This window comes from Sus scrofa, chromosome 2 (genome assembly GCF_054392235.1).
Source record: "Sus scrofa isolate SSC_HxYL_T2T_F1_AM1 chromosome 2, Sscrofa_HxYL_maternal_Yorkshire_Landrace_v2.0, whole genome shotgun sequence".
Taxonomy (NCBI): Eukaryota; Metazoa; Chordata; class Mammalia; order Artiodactyla; family Suidae; genus Sus; species Sus scrofa.
In genome coordinates, this window is record NC_139384.1 from 28,621,639 (window position 1) to 28,635,143 (window position 13,505).

General features: G+C 42.8%; 1 protein-coding gene across 18 annotated transcripts in view; it reads left to right on the plus strand.

The window, feature by feature from the left end:
• The window catches only part of PAMR1 (peptidase domain containing associated with muscle regeneration 1), a 170,479-nt gene that overhangs the window by 44,775 nt on the left and 112,199 nt on the right, over nt 1-13,505 (plus strand). Inside the window, exon 6 of one of the 18 annotated variants that reach the window (XM_085009521.1) lies at nt 10,744-10,800. The exons of the other annotated variants lie outside the window; for them this stretch is intronic. The gene's annotated coding sequence lies outside the window, so the exon portion shown is untranslated. The remainder of the gene's footprint in view (nt 1-10,743; nt 10,801-13,505) is intronic. 18 annotated transcript variants of the gene reach the window in all.

The window sequence follows — 13,505 nt, forward strand, 5'->3', positions numbered from 1 at the left end:
TATGCTGTGGGTTTGGCCATAAAAAGAAAAAAAAAAAAAAAGAAAAAGTAAAAGAAAAAGAAAACAAACAAACAAAAAAACAAAAAACAAACGGGAGGCCATGGGTCCTGACCTGAATATGAGTTTTGCAGCGATGGAGGAAGGTCAGTTTAGCCTGAAAGAAATGGTTTTTCCTTGACATTTCAGATGAACTACTTCACGCTGGGAATTGATGGTGGTGGTGGGGATGGTGGTGGGGTCGGGGAAGCAGTGGGATGCAGAGAGAGACAAAAGTTCTTCCTTTAAGAAGGAAGGCAAGGATGTAGGCAAGGCAAGGAGAAGGGTGCCTCCTTTTCTTTAGATCTGGAAAAATTACAGAGATAAGGATTTTGATGTTAAGAAATTGTCCACCAGGCAGATAAGGAAAGAGGGAGTTTCAGTTCAAGGAACTTCATATGTTGATGCATAAACTCTATAAGTAAAGTCCCTATAATGTTGGTATTTTACCCCCATATGGATGAGGAAATTGCAATGGACATTTCTTGTGCTCGTGTCCTCTTGGGCCCACCATTTATTCCAGCCATTGTTGCAGGGACCAGCTTGGGATAAGATATAATCTCCCTGACCCCACCTCATCTAAGCTGCACCACACTTCTCTCACTTTGCTTTCTGCTGTTGGGAAGGAAAAACCATTCCTCTGTCCTCTTAGGTGCTGTCTTTGGGGGACTGCAAATTAAACTTTGACTGATTAATAGGAGAAAAAGTTTATCTGCGTGTGGGAAGCTAACCAAAGAAGTAGCTAGCTTGTTAAATGTTTAAAGTTAGAGGCTTATATACCTAACTTCGTAGGAGAAGGGCCAGGAGGAGAAAAGGCTTCTATGAAAAGAACAAACAGACTTCTTTAGGAAGGACAAATGAGTTCTTAGGAGAACAAATGGGGGATAGGAAAGCTTGTGATAATGTTTGTTTATGCAGGTGTGGGTGGTCTTTTCATCTTTTTATGGCTGTGAAACTCCCCCTGAGAGGGAGTTTATGGCAACCTCAGCTCCCAGAAGTTGCTGCCTTTAGTCAGATGAGGGGAAACTCTGAGAAGGCTTCTTTCTGCATCTGTTGATTCGCAATTGCTTTTAGCTCAAAATAATCCTTATGCCAAAGTGGCCTATTTTAGGGTGACAGTTTGATCCCCTCCCCTGTCTCAGGACTCTCTGACACAGCTGCGTGGGAAGTCTGCAGGAACCCATCTGGCATTCATGCATGCACGGTCTGGGTGTGGATGATGGAGCCTATTGAGAAATGTCCCCTCTTTGGTCCCTTGGGCATTCAGCATAGCCTCCAGAATGTCCCATTGCCACGGGACCCAGCTGCCCACAGTGGTGAATTGTTCTCCTCACATCCAGTCTCAATCCTTTCTTTAGGTTATGTCTCAAAATAAAAGCCCATGGCCAGGCTCTGCTTTCTGGGGGGACCGTCTAAGACAGAAACTGCTGTTCAAAAAGGGTAGTAGGTATATACTTGGAGTTCCCATCGTTGCGCAGTGGTTAACGAATCCGACTAGGAACCATGAGGTTGCGGGTTCGGTCCCTGCCCTTGCTCAGTGGGTTAAGGATCCGGCGTTGCCGTGAGCTGTGGTGTAGGTTGCAGACGCGGCTCGGATCCTGCGTTGCTGTGGCTCTGGCGTAGGCTGGCAGCTACAGCTCCGATTCGACCCCTAGCCTGGGAATCTCCATGTGCCGCGGCAGCGGCCCAAGAAATAGCAAAAAAAGACAAAAACAAACAAACAAACAAACAAAACAAAAAGGGTAGTGATTTTGCCACATTGCCACAGATGGTAGAAAAGGTATTCATGTATGGCAGAAAAAGAATTCAAACCTGGACTTCCCTCAAGTATAAGCCCTTTTCTCCTCCATCTCTGCAAGTTTTTGGTTGCTAAACTATCCTTGTATTCACTGCTTGAGTCTTCTGGGCCACCAGCTAAAATAAAATAGAAGTGGAAAAGAATGATATTCTGTAAAGTTTGAAAATGTGAAATTTACATCTGGTTTCTTTGAGTGCTTTTGCCATCAACGGTTAAATTTGGAAAGTTTTTCAAAATACTGGTTTTGGAATGGTTTCCTTAAAATTATTTGATTCGAGATCTATTTCATGTGGTTTTCATAACGTATAAGTGGCTTTTTTAAGACAGTGCAAGCCTGTTTGGTTTCAAACTGTTTTTTTGAAACCAGAGCACTTAGGGAAAATATTTTTGTTACTTTTTATACTATTTAAAAATTAAAGAATTCTTAATCCAAACAATTTGAAACTCTTTAGAAATCTATTTATCTAGTACCAAGATTTATGGATGTTTCACACTGTTTAACTTCAAAACATTTAGTCAAAATAGCTTGGATCCGAGACAGATTTCAAAGCTGTATGCTTTCAAAATGGCTCATCTTGATAACAGCCAACAATATATGAACCATTTTATTGTCTCAAAACATTGGTTTTCCTATCATGTAAATATGAGCCCCTGCAATAACTTCACATCATTGCAAAATCAGCTACATATTTTTTAAATTAAAACATCTGTGCAATGTGGAAATGGATTGAAATGTTTTCTTTATCAATAATATGGAAACTATTTTGCAAAACTTTCAACCCTGCCTCCTGTCTTTTCCTCCCTTAGAATCATGACTGTGGATTGTGCCTCACTGGTGGAATCAGCCCCCCCCCCTTTTATAATGATTTTTATTTTTTTCCATTATAGCTGGTTTACAGTGTTCTGTCAGTTTTCTGCTGCACATCAAGGTGACCCAGTTACACATACAAGTATACATTGTTTTCTCACATTATCATGCTACATCATAAGTGACTAGACATAGTTCCCAGGGCTACACAGCAGGATCTTATTCATTGCTTATCCATTCCAAAGGCAATAATTTGCATCTATTAACCCCAAATTCCCAACCCATCCCACTCCCTCCCCCTCCCACTTGGCAACTACAAGTCTGTTCTCCAAGTCCATGATTTTCTTTTCTGTGGAAAGGTTCATTTGTGCTGCATATTAGAGTCCAGATATAAGTGATATCATATGGTATCTGTCTTTTTCTGACTGACTTCACTTAGTATGAGAGTCTCTAGTTCCATCCATGTTGCTGCAAATGGCATTCGTTTGTTCTTTTTTATGGCTGAGTAGTATTCCATTGAGTGTATATGTGTGTGTATATATATATATATATATACACCACATCTTCCTAATCCAGTCATCTGTCAATGGACATTTGGGTTGTTTCCATTGCTTGGCTATTGTGAATAGTGCTGCAATGAACATGAGGGTGCGTGTGTCTTTTTCAAGGAAAGTTTTGTCCGGATATATGCCCAAGAGTGCGATTGCTGGGTCATAGGGTAGTTCTATGTGTAGTTTTCTAAGGTACCTCCATACTCTTCTCCATAGTGAACCAGCCCTTTCTGGATTTACCATGTGCTTCTTTTACAAGTATCATCCCCTGTAATTCTCACAGCAGTGCTGTGACATGTATATTATTATTATCCCTTTTAAAAAAGAACACTCAGGGTCAAAAAAGGTTTTAAGTAACTTGCCTAAAATTTTAAAATTACTGAGGGCAGACCAAGGTTCAGGCCTCCTTGGTTTGGCTCCACGTCTTAAGTTTTTAGCTGTGGTACTCTTGCCACATGCCCAGTGTTCATAACTTTACCTTACTGAACCACTCTGTCTTGTCTGTGTATTTCCTTCCCCTCTTTCTAGTCTCTGTTTCAATAGATCTCATCCAAAGAATTGCCTGCATTCAGTTGTCAGATATAGTACAAGTAATTTACCGGCAATAACAAATGCTAATGTGAGTGAATCATGACTTAACAGTGAGACCTTACAGTGGATTTTGGGATGATCTTTACATATTGCTTCTATGCAATTCTTTTTTTTTTTTTTTTGGCTGCCCCGAAGAGGAGTTCCCAAGCCAGGGATCGGATCCCAGCCATAGTTGCAACATAGCAACTGTGGCAATTACGGATCCTTTAACCCACTGTGCCTGGCTGGAGATCCAACCTGTGTCGTGGCACTGCAGAGACACCGCCGATCCTATTGCACCACAGTGGGAACTCCTGCATTTCTATTCATGTAGGATTCTTGAGTGGGGATAAGGGGAAAAGGCAGAGTTAGAGTAAGAAGCACCCCAGTCCAGCTGAAAAGAGCATCTTCAGCATCCTCCAGGATGAGAATGGTTGTTGGCCAAGAAGTGAATGTTCTCCTTACATGTGGTTCCTCTAAGCTTTGGCCGGAGCCAGTGGGAAGTGATTTAGAGCCTATCCAAGGGACAGAAAGGGGTGGGAGAGGCTTAGGAGTGGGAGAAGGGAAGGGACACTTCTGCATGGTGACGGAAAAGCATACCTTCTTTTGTGAGAGATCACCTCATAAATAGAGAATTAAAGAGAAAAATAAAATATTTCTCCTGCTGATAGATGACTGTACAGACTCTGAAACTGATGTTTGTCTTTGGAAACTGTGTTTGACTTCAACAGTAAAGAGCTGGGCAGTAAGGAGAATTATGAGGTGTGTTTCTCACTTACATTCTTAGACAAATGTCAAAAGATTGCAAAGACATTCTGGAATGATTTGTGGGTTTTAGGGTGATGGAGGGCAGGGTTGGATCTTGCTGGAGCTCCCCCAGGCCCCCACCCAGGCTAAATGAGCTAAATGGGCACATTGACTACAGGCAGAGGGATGCTCCTGGAACAGGGATCCTGGAACAAGACCAGTTTCTCTGGACGAAGGTAGGGTTGTACCAAAGACTGTTGGAGACGTTTATGGGAGAGACTAACAGGAGGTGCTTTGATAGACCAGAAGACCAGAAAGCAAGACTGGGGCTGGTTGTGTGTTCATGGGACATGCCCTGAAAGCTTTAGACTTTCAGAAAATCAAAATTGTTGGTTTTCTCTCGAATCCATTACATTTGGCCCTTGTAGATCAGGGAGAAAAAAAAAATGCCCTGACTCCCAAAATGAGCCCTAATTAAAAGAATTTGGCATGGACAGGTACATCCTAACTGCTGGCTAGGGCTCATCAACCAGAATTTAAACCATTTTGCCTCTGACTTGGCATAAACCTATTAAATTAAGTGCAGAATGAAGATAATTACACAAATAATTTAATCTTCAAATATAGTTTTCCCTGAAAAATTCATCTAATTAAAGCAAAGGTTTGTTTTTTTTTTTTTAACTTGGATTTTCCTCAGACTGCTTCTGCTCCCCTTGTCTGTAGGAGGAAACATTGCTGGGGAGAGAAGGAGGAGGAGAGGGGAGCTCTGAGGAGTGGGAAAGGGGTGATGGAGTTCAAGAATAGTGGGAAAAATTATACTTCAACAAACAGTGGCTGGCTGCATTTCTGCATTCCAGAACAGAGCCGATTGACTTTGATTTTTGTTTTTACTATATTTATAATTCATTTCGCTTTACAAGTGAGTGATTCTTTTGTGAAGGAAATCGCCTTGATCAGCACTGAGGAATGTTTTGGATTAGGAGAAGCAAGGCACCCCTCCTCTCCCACCCTTGGCTGAATTTGAATGGGCGAGCAAAAATTGCTCTGGAGATAAAGGCTTGAGAGTTAGGGTTTGGGGAGTTCCCCTGTGGCCTACTGGTTAAGGATTCAGTGTTGTCACTGCTTGCAGCTCAGATTCCATTCCTGGCCTGGGAACTTCCACATGCCATCAGCGCAGCAAAAAAAAAAAAAAAAAAAAGATTTATGGTTTGGGAAGTTGACAGCTGGAGCAGAGGGGAGAAAATCTCTCTCTCTCTCTCTCTCTCTCTCTCTCTCTCTCTCTCTCTCTCAGGATCCAAAGATGGAGACAGGAATCCATCCTAGAGGAATTCCTCACAGCAGAGAAGGACCAATTTTAGGGAAGAAATGACAAATACTAATTTTTTGGTTTTTTTTTTTTGTCTTGTTAGGGTCATACCCATGGCATATGGAAGTTCCCAGGCTAGGGGTCGAATTGGAGCTACAGCTGCTGTACACCATAGCCTCAGCAACACGGGATCCCAGCCATGTCTGTGACCTACACCACAGCTCATGGCAATGCTGGATCCTTAACCCACTGAGCAAAGCCAGAGATTGAACCTGTGTCCTCATGGGTACTAGTCGGGTTCGTTAACCACGGAGCCATGATGGGGACTCGTCCCGCACAAATATTAATTTTTGACAGTGTGTGTTTGTATGCATTTTCATCTAGGAAGTAGAGCAGAGTCAAACAAGATAAAAGGATCTAGGGTAAATCTAAAACACTGATTTTGGTCCAACACTCCTTAGCTACGTGGTCTTGAGCAGGTGGGCTCCTTAACCTTTCTGTGCTTCCATTTCGCCAACTACCAAAGTCGGTCAGTGATGGTGCCCACTTCACAGAGCTGTTGAGAAAGGTAACTGAGTTCACATCTGTGAAGAGTTAGGACAGTATCTGGCCTTCAGTAAGCACATTTACATTATTATTATTAAATACCTTAGAGATGTTTCTTAACTCCATGCTGTCCACCAGCTTCTGCCCCTTCTCATTGATTCCTTTTGCAGCAACATCCATTAGAGCATTGTTTGTCTTCTGCCTCTAATTCCTTTCCCCACATTGTCTCTTGAACCAGTGTTTCTCAAGCTTTCTTTTTCCATTATTGTCCCCCTAAGGAATCTCTTTGGCCTTAAAAAAAAAAAAAAAAAAAAAATCACTGCCTCCCACCCATGACATGTAATATCACAAATGTACTATGGTGTTGTTTCTGTGGTGTGTGTTTATCTACATTTTATACATAAAAAGAGCAAGCCTTTTTCATCCTGCAAGAATCCATCCCCTCTACCACCTGGGGAGTGATATCCCCACCCCCACCCCGAGAAGGTGTGCATGAAACTACTCCAGCCCTTCTTCACCTCCACTAACTACACACAGTTCTCATTCAAGGTCAGATCACTGACCTCCATGTTCATCTGTGGTCAAGTCTCAGTCCTCATCTTACTAGGCTTCCCACCAGCACTTGCCATGGTCGATCATTCCCTTCTTCTTCTTCTTCTTCTTTTTTTTTTTTTTGTCTTTTTGCCATTCCTTGGGCCACTCTCGCGGCATATGGAGATTCCCAGGCTAGGGGTCGAATCGGAGCTGTAGCCACCGGCCTACGCCAGAGCCACAGCAACGCAGGATCCGAGCCGCGTCTGCAGTCTACACCACAGCTCACGGCAACGCCGGATCCTTAACCCACTGAGCAAGGGCAGGGATCAAACCCGCAACCTCATGGTTCCTAGTCGGATTCGTTAACCACTGCGCCACGACGGGAACTCCCATTCCCTTCTTCTGGATTATTTTTTTCACTGGTTTCTGGCACAGCCCATTCTCTTGGTTTTGCTCCTGTTCATTGGTCGTTGCTTCTCAGTTCCTTCTGCTGCCTCTCTTCTTGTCTTCCTCTTAAAGTTGGCGGACCACAGGGGTTAGTCCTTGATCCTCTTCCTTATCTAGTCCCACTCCTTGTGTGATCTTATCAGATACCCTGGCTTAACCTAAGTATTTATGATTCCTTATTTTCTATCTCCACCAAAATTCTCTCCAGGACTCCAGGCTCATATCATAACTGCTTTCTCATCCTCCACTTGGATGTTTAATGAACCTCCCTCCACTAACACAGCCAAAAGATTTAACTTTTGAAATTCTTCCCCCAAACTGCTCCATCCAGGATCTTCTCTATTTTTCTCATAAACCCCACCAATACACTAGGAAAGTCTGATATCAAAATAAGTCCAGATGAATGGGATCTACCCAGATGAACAGAAATAAACTCACTTCTATACAAAACCTAGCATAGGGATGCTTAGAGCAGCTTTATTCATAACTGCCAAAACTTGGAAGCAACCAAGTTGTCCTTCAGTAGGTGAGTGGATAGATAAACTGTGGTACATCCAGTCAATGAAACATTATTCCGTGCTAAAAATCAATGAGCTACTAAACCATGAAAATATGGAGGAAGCATAAAATTATATTACTAAGTGAGAGAAGCCAATCTGAAAAGGCTTCAGACTATATGATTCCAACTATATGACATTCTAGAAAAGGCAGAGCTGTGGAGACAGTAAAAAGGTCACTGCTTGCCAGGGGTTGTAGGGAGAAAAGGCTGAATAGGCAGAGCACAGAGGATTTTTATGGCAGTGAAAGTATCAGGTATGATACTACAGGGGATACATGTCATTAGATATTTGTCAAAACCCATTAAATGGGAGTTCCCACCATGGCTCAGTGGTTAACGAATCCGACTAGGAACCATGAGGCTGCTGGTTCGATCCCTGGCCTTGCTCAGTGGGTTAAGGATCCAGCATTGCCGTGAGCTGTGGTACAGGTTGCAGATGCGGCTAGATCCTGCATTGCTGTGGCTGTGGTGTAGGCCGGTGGCTACAGCTCCGATTCGACCCCTAGCCTGGGAACCTCCATATGCTGCAAAAGCAGCCCTAGAAATGGCAAAACGACAAAAAAAAAAAACCAAAAAACAAAAAAAAAACCATTAAATGGACAACACTGAGAGTGAACCCTAATGTAGACTATGGACTTGGGGTGACAGCAATGGGTCAGTGCAGTTTCATCAGTTGTAACAAATGTACCCCTGGGATGCAGGATGCGGACAGAGGGGGAGGCTATACCGGGGGAGGGGCGGATACAGGGAGTGTATGAGAATTCTCTGTGCTTGCCACTCTGTTTTGCCATAAACCTAAAACGACTCTAAAAGAAGAGTCTTTTGGAGTTCCCGTCGAGGCACAGGGGAAACAAATCCAACTGGGAACCATGAAGATGCGGGGTGGATCCCTGCCCTCGCTCAGTGGGTTGAGGATCTGGCATTGCCACGAGCTGTGGTGTAGGTCGCGGATGTGGCTCGGATCCCGTGTTGCTGTGGCTCTGGCGTAGGCTGGCAGCTGTAGCTCTGATTAGACCCCTAGCCTGGGAACCTCCATATGCTGCGGATGCAGCCCTAAAAAGCAAATAAATAAATAAATAAATAAATAAAATAAAAGAAGAGTCTATTTAAAAAAAAAAAAATTTCAGCATCTCCTACGGCTGAGCCACCATTGTTCTCTCCTGAATGACCACCATCACCTTCTAATCGGGTTCCCTGCAATGGCTTTGTCTCTCACTACAGTTTATGCTTATCCTAGTGGCCTGAGGGTTCCAGCTAGAACACAAATCAGTCGTGGCTTTCCTCTGCACAGCACCCTCCCACGGCTCCCAACGGGCTCAGCCAAAAACCCCAAGTCCTGATCGTGGCGTTCCAGGCCGTCGTTTCTGACCCACACTCTTCTCCTCTCCCTCTTGGTCACTCCACTCCAGCCACGCTGGCCTCCTTGCTGTTCTTCTAGGACACCAGGCATGATCCTGACCCATGGCTTTGCACCAGCTGTTCCCTCCCTGGAAGGCTCTTCCTGTCCTCATGTCTCCTCCCTTCTGCAAGCCTTTGTTCAAATGTTGCCTGGTCAATGGGGCCTTCTTGTCAGCCTCTTTCAAGCTGTAATCTTCCATCCCCTGCATTCTCAGTTCCTTTATCTGCTCTATTTTTTCATAGCATATCATTTTTTAGTATAGCATGTTATTTACTTTTTAATTTATTGTGTGGACAAAGAATGTCACCTGCTATATCAGTAAACAAAAGATACTGTCTAGGAGTTCCCATCGTGGCTCAGCAGTTAACAACCCAAGTAGAATCCATGAGGACGGGGGTTCGTTCCTTGGCCTTGCTCAGTGGGTTAAGGATCTGGTGATGCTACGAGATGTGGTGTAGGTTGCAGACGCAGCTGGGATCCTGCATTGCTGTGGCTGTGGTGTAGGCCGGTGGCTAGAGCTCCTATTCAACCCCTAGCCTGGGAACCTCCATGCGCCGCCTGAGTGGCCAGAAAAAGACAAAAAAGACCCCCCCCCCCAAAAAAAAAAAGATGCCACGGCCATCAGCTGTGACAGTCACTTAAACTGTGCACCCTGGGGGATTCAGGATGGAGAAAAAATGATACTGGTTCTAGAGAGCTAAGATACATATCAAAGGAATGATTTCAATAGGCCCTACAGTCTTACCTCTTCTTATATATAGGAAAGCATCAGATTCATTCATCTGAGATGTCTGGTTTTTCTTTTACTAGCAGTGATCTGTTGATGTTAAACTACCTTTTTTATTTTGGTTTTGGTTTTGTTTTGCAAAGACTTCTATATATCCTGCCTCCTTTCTTGTCTCTCTGGAACAGTCCCTCAGAGCTATCCGACAGGCTGTATCCTGGGCTTAAGCCCTTGGTGAGTACACCGGATAAAACAATTTGCAACTTTCAGATTGTGCATTTGTTTTTCAGTGGACAGTTTTTTGTTTTGTCCCCCCCTGGCCAAAAAAAAAAAAAAAATCCTATGAAGACAGTGATGTCTATCTGTTTTGTTTACTGCTGTTCCCAAGTACCTAGAACAGTGCTTAGCATATATTAGGTGCTTAATCAGAAGATGTTTGGGGAAGTTCCTTTGCGGCACAGCAGATTAAGGATATAGTGTTACCGCCACAGCTGTGGCACAGGCTGCAATTGTGATACAGGTTCAGTCCTTGGCCCAGGAACTTCCGCATGCCACAGGTGTAGCTAAAAAAAAAGGTTGGATGAATGAGAGTCTCCCTACTGCTTCTGACTCCAGGTGCTTCTACAGTATATGCTTCCAGGGATGTTCTGTGTACATACAAGAAAATGATTAAAATGTAAGCCATTTATATAAAATATACGTATATATTCTTTTTCAGATTTTTTTCCCCTTAAGTTTATTGCAAAATACTGAGTATAGTTCCCTGTGCTGTGTGGTAAGTCTTGATGATTATCTATTTTATATATAGTAATGTACATATGTTAATCCCAAGCTCCTAATTTTTCCCTTTCCCTCTTTCCCCTTTAGTAACCATAAGTTTGTTTTCTATGTCTGTGTGTCTATTTCTGTTTTATTTATTTAAAACAAAAATAGTTCATTTGTATCATTTTTTTAGATTCAGAGATAAGTGATATCATGTGACATTTCTCTGTCTGGCTTACTTCACTCAGTGTAATAATCTCTAGGTCCATCCATGTTGCTGCAAATGACATTATTTCATTCCTTTTATGGCTGAATAATATTCCATTGTATGTATGTACCACATCTGCTTTATCCATTCCTGTCAGGGGACATTTAGGTCACCTCCATGTCTTGGTTATTGTAAATAGTGCTGCTGTGAACATAGGTGTGCATCTATCTTTTTGAATTATAGTTTTTTTCTGGATATATGCCCAGGAGCGGGATTGCTGGATCATATGGTAATTCTATTTTATGTTTTTTAAAGAACTTCCATACTGTTTTCCATAGTGGCTATACCAAATTATATTCCCATCAATAGTGTAAGAGCGTTCGTTTTTCTCCACAGCCTCTCCAACATTTATTTTTTGTAGACTTTTTTTTTTTATTTTCCCACTGTACAGCAAGGGGGTCAGGTTATCCTTACATGTATACATTACAATTACATTTTTTCCCCCACCCTTTGTTCTGTTGCAACATGAGTATCTAGACATAGTTCTCAATGCTATTCAGCAGGATCTCCTTGTAAATCTATTCTGAGTTGTGTCTGATAAGCCCAAGCTCCCGATCCCTCCCACTCCCTCCCCCTCCCATCAGGCAGCCACAAGTCTCTTCTCCAAGTCCATGATTTTCTTTTCTGAGGAGATGTTCATTTGTGCTGGATATTAGATTCCAGTTATAAGTGATATCATATGGTAATTGTCTTTGTCTTTCTGGCTCATTTCACTCAGTATGAGATTCTCTAGTTCCATCCATGTTGCTGCAAATGGCATTATGTCATTCTTTTTTATGGCTGAGTAGTATTCCATTGTGTGTATATACCACATCTTCCGAATCCAATCATCTGTCAATGGACATTTGGGTTGTTTCCATGTCTTGGCTATTGTGAATAGTGCTGCAATGAACATGCGGGTGCATGTGTCTCTTTTAAGTAGAGTTTTGTCTGGATAGATGCCCAAGAGTGGGATTGCGGGGTCATATGGAAGTTCTATGTATAGATTTCTAAGGTATCTCCATATTTTTTGTAGACTTTTTGATGGCCATTCTGACCTAATGAAGTGAAAGTCAGTTTTTTTTTTTTTTTTGGACTGCACCCATATGCATATGGAAGTCCAGGGACTGAATCTGAGCCACAGCTGTGAGCTACGCCAAAGCTGTGGCAATGTCAGATCCTTTAACCCACTACACTGGGCTGAGGATCGAACCCACACCCCTGCAGTGACCCAGGCTTCTGCAGTCATATTCTGAAACCCATTTCCTGACAGCAGGAACTCTGAAAGTCAGTTTCTATGTTTTGCTACACTGTAATGCTGTTGCTTACAACCTTCAGGAAAAGTCTGCTACACCCAATGTCAACAGTACTTGCAAGGGCTGAAGGAATGGGATGTTGGGTAAATGGCTTGTCGGACAGAGAGAAGACAAGAACAAAGGAAGTGACTCATGAATGCAGAGAAATAACTCCGCAGAAACACAAACGTAGAGAAAAGGTGACCAAAAGAAACAAAAAAGGTCCCAAAGAATCCTTGGCATCATGTGAATAATAGTATATATTCTTGTTGCTGATTCATTTACTATGCGAGTTGAATGAAAAAATGAAAGAGCCTTCATTCCACTGAGGTTAGAAGACTTGGTGATATCTAGGCAGCATATGTCTTGATGAGAATTGAAGAATGGCCCCAATTCTTCATTTCATTATGCTGATGTCTGTATAACCAGGGACAAACTCTCAGATAACTATGCTCTAGGCTTCTGTTTTCTTCTTCTTTCCGTAACTTTCATGAGACAACCTCAGTTCTGGTGGCTGGGACCAGGAGTGTGGGGGGAAGAGGATGGGACATTGTGGGATTGGCTGCAATGCTTCAGGATCCAGTCCTGCTGGTCTAAAGACCAGCTCCACTCTCTCCCCCTCACTGATGCTGTGATTGAAAACACTATGACTCAGACTCCAAAACAGGCCTGGCCTCCTCAGTTGATTTTACAGCAGTGCAAGTATGTTTTCTTCTGGCTGAAATGCCTGGGATAGCAGGTCTGGAACATGTATTAGTGGAGTAATGTCTGGGGAGAAAAAGACGATAACATGGAAACACTGACTGCCATGGCAACAGCTGGAATAATAAACAACATTTTTCCCCCTAGGAAAAATCATAGAGTTTGGCCTTGTGGCAACTTTAGGAAGGGAAGTAAGTAATACCCAAGCTAGATCTCGTGTTTTCTTATTTTCCACCCCCCCTGGATTGAAGAGATTGGCTAAGTGCCTTGTTGGGCAAATGGAGGAGGTTACACATCATTCAGAACTTATGCCTTTCTAGAAAATGTTTTAAACCAAAGTAACTCAGAATATATGAATTGAAAAGTCAAGACCACCCCTCCCCCTTCTTACTCTTATTCTTCTGGGTAACCACTATAGGCATTATCATGCAATTTCTATATGCATCCAAAGTATTACTAACTGCCTTGGGTTTG